The 15,009-nt window shown below is 39.1% G+C and overlaps 1 protein-coding gene across 4 annotated transcripts in view; it reads left to right on the top strand.

Annotated features, from left to right (window-relative positions):
• fam110b (family with sequence similarity 110 member B) overlaps nt 1-15,009 on the top strand; it is a 159,669-nt gene that overhangs the window by 6,020 nt on the left and 138,640 nt on the right. For all 4 annotated transcript variants that reach the window (XR_005943332.1, XR_005943331.1, XM_041190092.1 and 1 more), the window contains exon 2: nt 1,598-1,665. The gene's annotated coding sequence lies outside the window, so the exon portion shown is untranslated. The remainder of the gene's footprint in view (nt 1-1,597; nt 1,666-15,009) is intronic.

The raw sequence follows: 15,009 nt of genomic DNA, 5'->3' as shown, positions 1-15,009 counted from the left end.
GTTGAAGATGGCAGGACAGGTGGAGAGAGCAGTTAATAAAGCATACAGTCCTGGACTTTATTAGGGGCATAGAGTACAAGAGCAGAGAGGTTATGCTGAGCTTTTATAAGATATTAGTTAGACTTCAGCTGGAGTATTGTGTACCGTTCTGGGTGCCACACTATAGGAAAGATGTGAACACATTGGAGAGAGTGCAGAAGAAGTTTACGAGAATGGTTCCAAGGATGAGAAACTTCAGTTATGAAGATAGATTGGAGAGTTGGGATTGTTCTCCTTGGAGAGGAGAAAGCTAGGAGGAGGTTTGATAGGGGTGCTCAAAATCATGAGGGGGCTGGATAGAGTCAGTAGGGAGAAACTGTTCCCACTCATGAAAGGATCGAGAATGAGGGCACAGATTTAAAGCGACTTGTAAAAGAAGCAAGTGTGATGTGAGAAAAAACGTTTTCACACAGTGAGTGGTTAGAGTCTGGAATGCACTGCCTGGTTTCAATCGAGGCATTCAAGAAGGCAATAGATGATTATTTAAATAGAAACAATGTGCAAGGGTACGGGGAAAAAGCAGGAGAATGGCACTAATTCATGATGCTCACTTGGAGAGTTGGTGCAGACACGATGGGCCAAGTGGCCTCCTTCTGTGCCATAACAATTCTGTGATTTGTGAAAATCATCAGAAGGGCTACAATATTTTGTGGAGAGGGCCCACCATAACTTTATCAGAGCAACTAGAAGTAGGAAATATATGTGATCATGCCAGAGTTGCCGGCATCTCAAATTGGAAAAGAAAAATATATGTAACCATATATGCAACAATACTTTGGTCTAAGAGTGGGAGGGAACCCAAGCCACATTTTAAAAACTTTTTGGGTAGGTAGTTGGCACTGCATAAATATGGTGGACTACAATATGATAAGTTAACTGCAGAATGCCTCATTGATAGAACTCCCTTTGGGAGAAGGTATTAATTTTGCTGAAACTTCCTCATTAACCAAATAGTGTAGAAAATCCTTTTTTTTGCATTTTAGCTTTTATGCCAGCACAGATTTATACTATTATAGTTAAACATTATAACAGCAAACCATGATTGATTGAATTCTGTTGTGGGGTTTAGAATGAGAAGTTTACTAATCTTTTCAGCCAAAATGTAATGCCCCCCACCCCGCCCCCGTCCCCCATAAAAAACACGAGCAAAAAAAAATTCAGTCCACAACGTAAAAATACCATTTTTGTAACTGTGTGGCTGCGGATCTGGATAATGGGGGAGTGAGTATATGCTTACTGTAATATGCAAGTCTCAGCAGGCAGCTCTGAAGGTGGGGATTGAGTATCAACAGACTAACTTGATTATATTGCATCATGTATTGCGACCTGTAAGGTGAGATCACTATGATCAACCAAATATATTGTCTTCAGGTTACTTTGTCAGACAGTCTCTGTTAAGTTTGCGTAACCACTGGCTGGATTGCTTGGTTGCCTGAAATGTTACTGGGAGGAGGGAAGCCATTTCAGAGAACAGCAGGCAAATGGTACTCTGGTCAGTGATCTGTTGATAAATGACCACTGCATTTACAGAACTGGTATTTTTTTTTAACTACTTTAGACTTCCTAATCCTGTAGAGAATCAGAAACCTGATCCAGCTGTGGAAAGAAAAAGAACTGCCGATAACTGTAAGTAAGGGTTTTGATTCTGCTTGTTGTTTGGCTGCTGTCTGGTATTGAGTATTGCACCTGTATGAATCTTCTGATTTATTGCTGGAGTGTGTTTCTGGTTCAGATCTGCCGCAGCAAATAAATGTTAAAGTATGCAACATCATAAATCACATGAGCGCGATAATTTTTCTGCCTTGTTTATAATTGTGGAAGTGCTATGCTGCCACTTTTGATATATTAATATCTCGATCACCTGCAAGAAGACCAGTAATAAATTGTAATGTTCAGACATTTACCTTTTTGTGTTAATTTGGAGAGGATACGAATGTACAATCTTTTTATCTTTTTATCCTCCTTACTGTGAGGGACAACAGGACTTTTTCTACGATAGAGCTCTTATTTGTGGGATATGTGCAAACTGTTATCCTAAAAAGAGTCAACCAATACGAGGCAGAGTCATGTATAAGCCTAATATTCCAGCTTGAATTGGCAGGTTTTCTTTTTTGAATTTCGATTTCTGCAATAACCTGTAACTTTCATGGACTCCCCCACCTCTGCCCCATTGATCCTAGACTTCAGAATTGTTGAATTTAGTGTCTCAACTTGCCAAGGTAGCATTGCACCTCTTGACCTTTAGATTGCTAGTCCAGTACCATATCCGTTAGATGTCACACCCAATGTTGCTGTTTCATTTTCAGTTCCTGAAACATGGGTTGCAAGCCAAATATTGCATTGACGGTTTACTTGAAATACTTAAGAAAATGATGGACAGAATCTGTGAATTTGTGCAAATGTTCATTAAGCAATCATGAAAGTATTTTGGATTAATGTGTTTTCATTTTGAAGGTGTTGAATTGGAATACAGTTTTGGTATGGGGCAGACCTCCTAGTTTGATAGCAACGGAACACTTAGAAAAATTCTCCTGCAGGTGTAAGTCCTCTTTCCTATAAATTGCATTTATATAGCATCCCCCCCGCCCCACCCCATGGCAATTCACAGGAGCGTAATCAGACAAAAAAAAAGAATCTGGGAGCAATTTTAGGGAGCATTTTAAAGGAAAAGAGAGAGTGAATATGTTCAGGGAGAGAATTCCAGAACAAAAGCAGAAGTGTTTGGCAGTTGTGGAGCAAAGGAAATCAGGAATGCACAAAAAAAGCCTGAATTGGTGAAGGGCAGAATTCTGGGTGTAATGGGTGAGCATACAGAAAATTGGTAATAGTTACATTTTCATTATACACTTTCATTCCTAATATTATTAGCTACTAATAAATTACTGGATATAAATCTTCAGATTTACAAGGTGCCATTTATCTGAAAATTAATCCAGTAAACTACTCTACGCACCCACTGAAATTGTGACTTTAGCTAAAAGCTTTCAAAAAAAGCTGGGCCTCAAAATTGTGGGGCACTATAGCCTGGTGTAAGTATGTTAGTATGCCAATTTTGAACTATTGCCACTGACTCTACCTTAAGGCACATGACCTCCATAAGCTTAGGATATCCTTATGACCGTAAATCATAGTTTTCACATGCATTTGGCTGGTGATACGTTTGGAGCAAGCTCACATCACCAAACTGATCATAAACTCCAGTCAAAAAGTCGAGGAGATGCTGAAGCTTGTTCTGTCATCTTTGTTCCCCTTCTGCCCCACCACCCAGTTCCCCTGCCCCCAACAGCACCCCAACCTGTAAAGAAACATTTAGATGCCCTGTAACTTTTTTTACAATGGCCATTCTGGAAATCTGGGGCGCTCCTATGTGTTTCTTCTCAATTATACATGGGATAGGAAAATTTTTGTTTCAGTGGATTCTGGTAGTTTAGTGCAGTCATGTCCAATTCATGTTCCACAGGTTGTAACTGGAAAGAAAGATATGATATGGTTTTACTATAGAATGCGCCTAATACAGGCTTGTGACATCTGCAATATATTTGCTAGATTATATTTATGATATTAAAAATTAGGTCTCCAATTTAAAGGGTCTGCCGTATCTTGATCTGATACTTGTCTGATAGACTCAAGTTATGACTGGAGCCATCTGTAGCATCCATGGATTTTTGAGGCCCTGTTGCCTTTTATCATTCCCAGTGAGAATTGAATTTGAGTTCTCATTTCACTTTCAAGTTCCAGGCGTATGTATAACTATAATGGAGCAAGTTTGAATGAAGAAAAGTCAACGTTGTCAACTCTTCTGTACTGTATGTAGAGAATGAGACTTTGGAGTAGACTAGCTGAGCATTCATATACATCTGTTTTTGTGTTATATTTATCTTTCAAATTATATTCCCATAAACTAAATGTTTCAGGCATCTGGGTTTTCTTGTGCAGTTGAAGTTATTGACAAGCTGAGATTTACTCTAGGACTTGATTTTAAAAAGAAAAGTCAGATCTGCTAGTTTAAAATTTAAACATTTGTCATTGGATTGTTCTCTTGAGATAATCTATTCCACAGTTGTCATTATTCAAGAATGTCATAATGATTTATTTATAGCACTTTAGCAGTGGCCAACCTTTCAAAGCTCAGTTTAGCTTGGGCAGAACCTGGTACTCCATTGTGGTGAAGCGTCTTTAATTAAAATATTACTATGGATATTTTCAATGTAATCTGCAGCACAACCTATGTCAGAGGTGTACCTTTTGGATGGGACATTAAACCAAGACCCCAATTGCCTCCTCAGGTGGACATAAAAAAATATTATGGCACTATTTCAAAGAAGAGCAGGGTAGTTATCCTGGGTGCCCTGGACAATATTTATCCCTCAACCAACATACCTGAAACAGACTTCTGGTCATTTATTTCATTGCTCTTTATAGGAGTTGCTGTGCACAAATCAGTGGCTTTTTAAAAATATTACAGCAGTTACTATGTTTCAAAATTACTTCATTTACATCTTGAGGTTGTGTCGAATAAAAACAAGTGACAGCAAGAAATCAGGTTTTTCTTTTAATACATTTTTATTAAATTTATTAATAAAAATATGGCCATAGCATTTTAGTAAAACAAGGTTATTGATTTTGAGTAAGACATAGAATGAAATCATTTCTGTTTGGAAACTAAACCTTTCAATTTAAAAATGTGATGGCTGGATTTTTTTTTTGTTTTCGCAACCCAAATTCAAAAGCATTGCAAGTTACATTGATATACCTACCTGACTATAGCTTCCACATTACATCTTTTTTATTATAATTACAGTAAACGTCATACTGAGCTTCTGAACTAGTAACTTGGCTTTCTGAAGAACGAACATCACTGCTTCCTTGATAGCTATGCCCCATTTTTATCTCTCAGCAATAATCAGGTTTCTTTTCACAATCATTGGACAAATACACACAAAAAAAATCTTGAGTTTAACCTCAACATCAAATGGCTATTTCAATGCACATTGCTGCATGTCTGAATGCTGTTCAGAATCATTCCCTGAACTCTGAGGGTTGATTTCTTTCAGGCTGTTGCACTAGCACAACTTCCATGGGCCTGAAATTCTTTGCAAGCTGATTTCTCATTGTCACTTGTTTTAATAAATTCAGTTTGATTCCTAATTATGTCAGCAATTTCTCCACCTTCGATAAAGGAGGGAGATTGCCTTTGCAGCCTGCAGTTGTGTATTCCACTATTTATTTCTGGGTCAGCCAAAGAAAATTTAATTTTTCATTAAAACAAATTATCAAGTCAGTGTATCAATTGCTCTGCAGTTAATTGCACAAGCTGTTGGGGTGAAATTGAATTTTAAGTTCATCACATGCTACAGCAAAGGTGAATGCCAGACACACCTGATATTCCTGACTATTACAGTGCAAATGGTGAGAAATAAGTGTATGATTTATTCCCATTGTTTCCATGTTATCTCTATTAGCTCAGTCATGTTTGGACAGACCTTTTGTGTGCCCAATGTTATTTCCAATAGAGAATCTCTAAACTGGCAGTCTGTGGGGAAAGAGCTGATGGTGTAGCTGCAGGCTCAATTTTGCATCCCATCTGCTGGAATTACATTGAGGAGTTGTCATGACACCAGAGGAAAATTTGCCCCAGTGCTTTCCTGTGTGTAAGATGGTGCATAGTAACATTTTCCAGTTGATTATTCCTTGGGTATGAATATCCGTGATATCATTGGGATTAATTTTGTGAAAATATCTGAGTAAGGTTTTTCTGTATGGCATTCTTCCATGTAACTTGATATGAAGCTAGAATCAGTGTTCTGCTTTTTTAGCACGTTAAGTGAAAGCTTCATTCTGTTTTTCATGCTGACTCTGCAATGTCTTCAGCTTTAAAAAAAAACGCAACTGAACCCTTTGGAAAATCCTGGTCAGTGCAGTAAAATGACATTGAAGATTTGAAGTGAGATAGATTATAATGACCAAGAAGGCGCATCGTTTTTATAAAATTGTATGTTCAAAAGTCAAACAAGCTTACAACCCAATAAAATCAGTGATATTCCTTACATTTTCTCTACTGGTTACATTTTTCTAATTTTTTAATATACTTCGGGGGATCAAAAGCTCACTGAGTATGCAAATTATCTCACCAAGGGGCAGTGTATGGATGAAAAGAGAGGGTGGAAAGAGAAGCTATTGCTTGAGATGCCCTGACTGTGATTCGATAATGTTATAGTTGTATTATCTGTAAATATTATAAATAGGTAGGAACTATGTAGCTGGGAACTCATGTGTAAGTGTTCCAGGGGAACATATTTCATTGTTGCAATACAGACTGATATGATGTGGACAGAGCCAGTTCAATCCGGTCCTTCTTTATACCAGTTGGCATGGCAAAACATAAAGAGGTTCTGATCTTTCTAAACTTAAAATGTGGTTATTAACAAAACCAGGGAACCAAAATACGACAGGAACACATAGCATGATGACAGCAAGTGTCTATGAATAAAACCTAAAGCATTTTAAATTAATTTAGTGCTGATTAGGAAAATTGACCCACATTAGTGCTAGGAGAGGAACTTAGCGAATTGTGTGAAAGCGAAAAATGAAATGTTGACCGGCACAGCAATGAGTGTGCAGATACAGCCCAGAATGAATTGGGAAGCTGATGATTTCTTTGAGGCGTTTGCAAAGTTTAAACAAAAGTGCAGATTGACATTCAGTAGTTTCCTAAAAGGCATTAGCAATGAAGAGAGGGTCAGCTATATGCTTCTCCGGGCAGAAGATATAGGCCAGAATTTTTGGCTCAGCGAGTGGGGGCGGGGCCCGTTCACCGAGGTGTAAAATGACGCGGGGTGATGTTGGGCATGCGTCCTGACGTCAGCGTGTGTCATTTAGATTTTCAGGTCGGCGGGCGCGCAGCTGACTCAGCTGCGTGCCCGCCGAACTGTCAAACATCTATTAAAGCCATTTAAAAACGAATTAAATAAACCTAGCTGCCAGTCCAAACTTAAGGTTGGCGGGCAGGCAAAGAGCCCAGGCGGCCTTCACATTTTTCGTGGAACCTCATCCATGGGTGGGATGAGGTTCCATGAAATGTTGATAAATTGAATTAAAATTTTTATAAAAATTTGTTGACATGTCCCAGCTCATGTGACACTCTTTATTTAGATTTCTGCACTCTTTTGTGCACGTGTCCCCGCCTGCACACGGCGTGCTCAGTGCTTACGGGCACACATCACACTGCCATGTAAAATGGCACAGACCCAATCTGTGGTGCCGCTCAGGTCTGCGCCCCCTCACAACCCCCCTGACGGGGGTGGGGGAAAGTTCTCCTCATAGAGTTAAATTTACTTAACAGCTGAGAACTGACTGAAGAGGACAGCAAAGACCCAGACAAAATTTTTGAAAAATGTAGCACCCATCTCCAGCCAAATCAAATCATCGGATCTATCAGTATGAATTTTCAAGCCTCAGACAGGAGTTAGGCGAGCCTATTGATAACTTTGTACCAAAATTTAAAAATACAGCTAGAAAATGTAAGTTTACTGACACAGATGAAAAGCTGATAGATTAACCAATTTGGGGTTCTGTACACCGTGAAGTACAGAACATGCTGATCAGGAAAGACAAGCTCACAATATCTGTAGCTATTGCCAGGGCACACGAACCCACAGGTAGACAGATGAAGACACTGACTACCCAAACGTCTAGCCTTCAGTTAAGCCACGAGAACGGTGGCAGGGCTGATACAGTTCAGCAGCAACAAAAGAATACACCAAAAAGAGAGAAAGATGTGCAGAAGCTGTAGGCAACCACATGAATTCAGAGACAGAAGGAAATGTCCCATGTATAGATCAATCTGCAGAGTTTGAAGAAAGGCCAGTCATTGGCAAAAGATGTGCAGACCAAAGGGAGAAGGCGGTCGATGAAGCACCAGAGCCAGAGCAACTGGGCAAATGGACAGGAAAAGAAATCTGGAAGATGACGGTGAGCCTGAGAACACAATAGACATAGGAACCATACTATTGCATGAAATCGCTGGATGCAACCGTTCCCAGAGAAAAGAAATTCACACAACCATTCAGATCAGGAAGAGGGTGAGCGAAAACTCAACGAGAAACCTGAAGGTGAAGATTGCTGCCCGAGTGCAGGGTAACATCATCCCACTCAGGCTGTACTAGAAGTTCTTTCCTGAAAGCTTGGAAGAAAATGGTTATCCAAAGAAAGGCGTTCTGAAACCGAGCGATGTCATACAAACAGCTTACAGGGGAAACTGATGTTTGACAGCAAGGAACAACCCAAATCAGAGGGACGCACAAAGGCAACGATGTTAACTGTATCAAAAACAGAATTACAGAAGGGTCATGAGGACTCGAAACGTCAACTCTTTTCTTCTCCGCCGATGCTGCCAGACCTGCTGAGTTTTTCCAGGTAATTCTGTTTTTGTTTTGGATTTCCAGCATCCGCAGTTTTTTGTTATTATCTCTGATGTTAACTGTATGTTCTACTTCACTGAAACAGATGGTCCTGCCATCCTAGGGTTGAGCAGTCCTGAAGAGCTGTGGATTATCTCAGTAAACCATGAGGTAAAGGAGGTGACACTGAGAGCTCAAGAGAGTATACCCATTGAAAAGCATCCTCCGATCTTATGCAAATGTACCCAGAGTGTTTCGATGAGATGATTGGATGCTTTGAAGTATTTGAGTATTACATCACTGTTGACCTAGCGAAGAAACTAATGATTCATCCACCAAGTAAAGTACCAATATAATGAAAAAGGAAACCTTGAAAGAGAGCTCCAAGAGGTGGAAGAAAAGAAGGTGATCGCCAGAGTCACAGAGACTACAAATTGGGTAAATTCCATTGTGCTGTGAGAGAAGCCAAATGGACGGCTAAGAATTTGCCTGGATCCCAAAGATCTTAATCAAGCCATTAAGAGGGATCACTAACTCATTCCAACACTGGGAGAGATCACACCAGCATTGGTAGGGGCGAAAGTTTTCAGCAAGCTCGATGCCAGAAATGGCTACTGGAAAGTGAAACTAGGTGCAGAATCTTTGCTGCTGTATTCAACATGGCCTTTGGACAGTACAAACCCCTGTGTCTACCTTTTGGCTTTAAAGTGAGCCAGGATGTGTTCCAATCATTAACTTGTATAAACTTGAGAAGATTATCAATCGACTTTCGTATATAAACGGAATCTCTTCTTAGAGTCTTTTATAGCTTGTATTGTTTTCTAAAATATTAACCACAATACCACGTAGGTGGCAAAACGTTGTGCCTCCATCTTGTAGACTTGGCATTCTTTGCTCCTCGTGGTGACTTAGCATGCTGAACAGGCAATGTTGTACGTGTTGTCCCTGGTGTTGCAGATGTCATGCTTGCTGTTGTAAATATCGCCTAATTGTTGGTGGTGATGTTAATGTTGTCTCCCTGGATATTAATGTTTCCAGTGTTGCTCATGACCATTTCTGTTTTTCTCAGCTCTGGTGCAGGTTGAAGATGGACCCTGTTTCTTCTCATTTACTTATCAGTTTAAGTTTTAATTATGTATGACCTTGGTATCTCAGCTTCAGCAACAAGTTTTGCTGGGCTGCGGTTTTCATGATTGGATCCTGTACATGTACGCTTTGTCCTTTTCAACAGCTCAGGTCGGGATTCAGCATGTTTGTTGAAGTGTTGACCTTTTCCCTGTGCTTCAGTGAGTTGTTGTCTCACTTTCTCTTGGCCACTTGGGATGTATTTTGCTTGGCAGAGTAGTCTCATATTTTCTTCCATTCAGCAATTCTGCAGCTGATTTCATGTCAGCCTTGAGAGGTATGGATCAGAATGACAATGTTATGGCACAGCCGATGGTAAATGCTGAGCTGCTCAAATCCCAAAGGGAAACTTGAAACAACTGCCACAACTGATTTTCAATTTGTATATATTTTGAGATGTGTGCTTTGAATTCAGTAGTAATAAGACCATCAAGTCTTATAGGTTTCTAAAGTAACCCTTTATTAAATAGAAAAAAAAATGATTTTAAGCGCATATGTGGGTTTACAAATTACTTCTATGATAACTCCTAGCCCCCCCCCCCCCGGTAAATTTACCTCCCAGTTACACGTCCATTAAGGCAACAGTAAAACAACACAGATTTAAAAAGACCCAGACAAAGTAACTCGATACCCTGAAAAGTCAAATTCAAAATGAGTTTTCTTAGCTTTAGTTCTTGCAGATAGCAGTTTGAGGCTTAGATGCTAGAGGCTTTTCACACTTGTTAGATCTTAGAATGCCTTCCCTTGCACACAGCCTTTCCCCCTTTTATACATATTTTCCCCTTTGAATGCAAATTCTCATTGTTTCACAATGTCTTTGGACTTCACTTCTCCAATAATAAAATTTATCATAGTACCAATTTTACCAGTCATCTTTGGTAAAAAATAAACACACTGTTTCTTAACTTCTCATGGCTAAGTGAAATGTTTCATCCCCTCTTTTGAATTCAAGCTAGTCTGGTTTATTTAAAAATGTAAATCTTCCCTTTACACCTCACGTTCTAAAACTTCGCCCCTGTTTACCTATTTAACATTCAAAGCTCGCATATCTTCTGATATATCAAAGCCTTCAGACCAGCTGCCCTTAATTCAGTTAAGCCCCACCCCACTACATGCACTCGTGCACACACACATGCATGTGCACACATGCACACACACCACTATTACTGTACTTTATAATAAGTTTCAGTAACACCATGAAAATGATTATGGCCTGAATTTTTCCCACGGCGGGCTTGGCGGGAGTGGGCAGAGGCGGTTGGGAAGCTGATTAAGGCCCGCCCTGCCTCAGGGAGACTGAAGCGCTTTTTGAAAAAAATTAATAAATGCAATAAAAATTCAATGAAACGTCCCCTCATGTGACTGTGTCACATGAGATGGGACATGATTTTAATTTCAAAAGAACATTTTAATTTTGTAATATGTAAAGACTGCTTGTCCTTTTTGCCTGCCCACCAACCATTAGGTTGGACGGGCAGCATGAACTTTAACTTAATTATCTTGTTAATGACCTTTAATAGGCCTTTCAATTATTGGCGGGCGCACAGCTGACTCCAGCATGTGCCTGCCGAACAAAATATCGCAAAAGTGCGTGGTGACTTCAGGACGCACGTCTGATATGTTCTGGCGTGTCGGGCGCACACCCGCATGCAGAAGGTAAAATTTCGGGCCTATATCTTCCTGACTGACAATAAGGCAGGTTTGGGTCTTCCTTTGTGTCTCGGTATTGTGACCTTTTTGAGTTTGTTGAAACTTGTGTTTTGTGATTCTGACAACTGGTATTCTACATGTTTTTTCAACAGTTCCTGCAGGTTTGCTGTATGCTCTGACATTTGCAGTATGAAGGAGCTCATGTATTGGATCAAGCCAAGGAAACTTCTTAACTTCCTCTTATCTCTTGGGGCTTCCATCCCAGAGATAGCCATGATTCGTTCAGGGCTCGGCTTGATTCTATCAGGTGTGGACATCATTCTGAAGAACTGGCATTCTGTCACTTTCACAAATGCATTTGTTTGCGTTTAGCTTGATCCCAGCTTTCCTGGTTCTCTCCAAGTCTTCATGTAAATGGTAGTCATGATCTTTTTTATCTACACCGTAAATCTGGATGTCATCTGCTATACTTACTGCTCCTTTACATCTGCTGTATGTCTAGCCTACATTCTGCTGGAGCACATCATATATTGATAGGGGCATTACATTTTAAAGAAAGAGGGATGTTATAAATTATATTATCTGTAAATATCTATAAATAGCTAGGAACTTATATGTAAGTGTTCCAGGGGTCCACATTTCACAGCTGCACTAGAAACTGAAATGATGTTTACAGAACCAGTTCAATCCAGTCCTCCTTTGTACCAGACAGCGTAGCAAAATTAAAGATAGAGTTTCTGATCTTTCCAAGCTTAAAATGTGATTATTAACAACATCTGGGAATCAAAATACTACAAGAACACAACGCAGATAGGCAAGGGTAAACTAAGCAAGAACTGACCCACAGAGTTGGACAGAAGAAGAGGCATTGGAAGAAGATGGTATGGTTAGCAATGTAAGAACCTTACAACTGTTGCAATACTTTATTTTGTTCAGTACAGCTCGATTGAAAGAGGTTAAGGAGGACTTGCTAACTTATTATGTGTCTTATTTTAAATGAACTTTAACCCAGGTTTTATCCTGGAATTTGGGCAGTGTATTTACACAAGTTCAGCTGTCTAGGCCCTAATATTCCCCTCCCCCATTCCCACCTCCACAAACTTCTGCCATTCAAATTCTTCCTCTTTTTAAATATTTCTTAAAACCAACCTTTATGACTAAGCTTTTGGTTGTTTAGCCTATTATTTCTTTTATATGGCTTGATGTCAATCTTTGTCTTAAAACACTCCTGTGAAGTGCATTGAATCGTTTTACTATATTAAAGGTGCTAAAAGAATGCAAGCAATTGTGTTAACTATTGTTCAAGTCAATTTTTGGAAGGGAGGTAGGGAGTGGGAAAAGATATATGCATTCTCTTTCTCACATCCTGGCTTGGCCAGTTTAATGTGAAATTGCACAATGGTTGTAAAATATGATTGATGCTTTTAGTTTGACAAGCTATAATGAACAGAAAATAAACATGGTAAAAGTTGTAAGTTATCACTGACGTTAGCGGAAGTAAAACTGATTGGGATGAGGACAGAACAAAGTGGTTAAAGTTAATATTCACGTGTTTAAATGCATGCAGATCTGAAATCTGAAGGACATTTTTAAAAATCTGAATATCCCCACTCTGTGAAAATGTGTTGAAAAGGAATAAAAGATAGAGAAAAAGGCAATGGCTGCCTGCTATTTTTTTTTGTTTATAACTCCCTGAACCATAGGGTTGATGATGGAAATATATGTTTTCTAAATTTCTGGAGATTTTTTTTAAAGATCATTTGATCAAGATTATAAAAGTTTCTTAAACACATATATGATTCCAACAAATATAAATGTGCTCATGAGGATTTTATCAAACCTTTTATTGCCGAGGAGCCCCAATGATCGTGGATTGAATATTATAAATGAAAAAGAATCTGGCTGAAAAGTAATTTTAAAACCGTTTTTAAACCACAGCTAGACTGTTCAAACATAATAAGTGTTATGGCAACTGGAGAAGTTTCACAGTAAAGGTTAATGAACCCCACTGAATAATTTACAATTCAGATTATAAAATTGTCAAATTGTGATCATTATGTAATCAAAAGTTTATGCCATTGCTGTAGGTTTAAATATTGTCATCCTATTTTCAATAAGTGTACAAAACAGTAGTGCTAAGGTTTTTTTTTTCCTGAATTCTCATTTATGGAGAACCTTGTTACCTGGCCAGAGCTCTAAATAACCTCTTCATCTATAGTGACTTTTTGACATAAATATTTATACCAAATGTATATTGCAGTTCTTTTTAAAACTGAATTTGGTTTGTATCTTTTCTATTATGTTCCAATTAAATTTGTCAGCTAAATATTTGAGGCCTTTCTCATCCACTGCAGTTTATGAGCCAGGGGTATGAGGACTCTGCTCAACATCTCAGAGTATTGCTGAAATTGTCTGTGGACATTTCATGGTTGGAAGTCATCTCCCAATAGTTGTACAATGTGCCATCTAAGGTCACTATTTCCCGGTGTCAAGGTTTGGCTGAGTTAATAGCACTCTTGCAAAAGGTTGTTGGTTCAAATCCCACACCTACAATTTGCACACACAAATTTAGGCTGACATTCCAGTGCAACACTGAGGGAGTGCTGCACTGCCAGAAGTGCTGTCTTTTAGATGAGATAATAAACTGAGGCCACTGTCTGCCCTTGCGTAGCTGTAAAATATTCTATGGCAGTATTTTGAACAAGGAAGTTATCCCTGGCGTCCTGTCCAATATTTATCTCTCCATCACAAAAACATATCTTGTATTTATCAGGTTGCTGTTTGTGGGAGCTTCGTGTATGCAAACTGACTGTTGCATTTCCTACATTACAACAGTGACTACCCTTCAAAAGTACCTCATTGGCTGTAAAAACTCATTGAGGTTATGAAATGTGGTATATTAATGCAAATCTTTTCTTCTTTCTCATATTGGGTAGTGCAGTAGTTTAGATCCTGGACTGGGTTCAAATCTAGCCATTCTGGTTATTTCATAAGGAGTCTATTTGAAATAGATTGGTCAGTTGCAGCTAACATCCTCATGGATATGGGCTCTTAGCACAAAACTGTCCCGACATTTGTCACTAAATTGACAATCTGTCACAGGCCAGGGGTCAGCTGCTGCAGGAAAGTAAAAAGTGCTATGCTAAATTGGTCATTTGAGATTTCAGGAGAGGACATTGCTTGGGAAATATTGAGGGTCTGCTTGATGCTGGGTGCCTTTAAATGGAAGGGTTCTGTTCCACAGCACTCTCGTCCTCTGAAAATCACAAATGTTCTGGGTCTCCGTTAATACCCCATTTAAGAGGTGGTATTTCCGGCACATGTAATACCCTGTTATAAGCTCTTGGATTATTTCTTCCCTGATGGCCTTTGTTCAGCGCTTTAACCAATAGCTTGAAGCTCCTTAATCTATTTACAATGCAATATTTAACTGTTAAAGCACATGTTTCTGTTTTCCTTTGTCAGGCTTTTGGTGTAAGATTTGAACTGTTAAGTATGTGTTGAGCAATAAGATTAACTAATTTCATTAATGAGATGTTGCTTGAAATTTGCTGGTATTATTTGAATTAATCCATCATACTCGATCAGTTTTGGACCCATGGTTCTCAAAACTTCCCACCACTGGGGGTTTCCTTACCTCATGTCTGGGCCTGTTGTTGACTAATCAATAGAAATTGATTTCCATTATTAAGTCAACAACTCCTTTAATCATTGTATCATGCAACTACTAAGATGGTGGAAGGCAAAAATGATGGACCATGCACTTTTTTTGCCTAACAATTCCTGTAGTTTCCTG

Source organism: Carcharodon carcharias, chromosome 6 (assembly GCF_017639515.1).
Source record: "Carcharodon carcharias isolate sCarCar2 chromosome 6, sCarCar2.pri, whole genome shotgun sequence".
In the NCBI taxonomy this organism is placed as follows: Eukaryota; Metazoa; Chordata; class Chondrichthyes; order Lamniformes; family Lamnidae; genus Carcharodon; species Carcharodon carcharias.
Note: the sequence above shows the minus strand (reverse complement) of the source record. Positions and strands in the feature narration are given on the sequence as shown.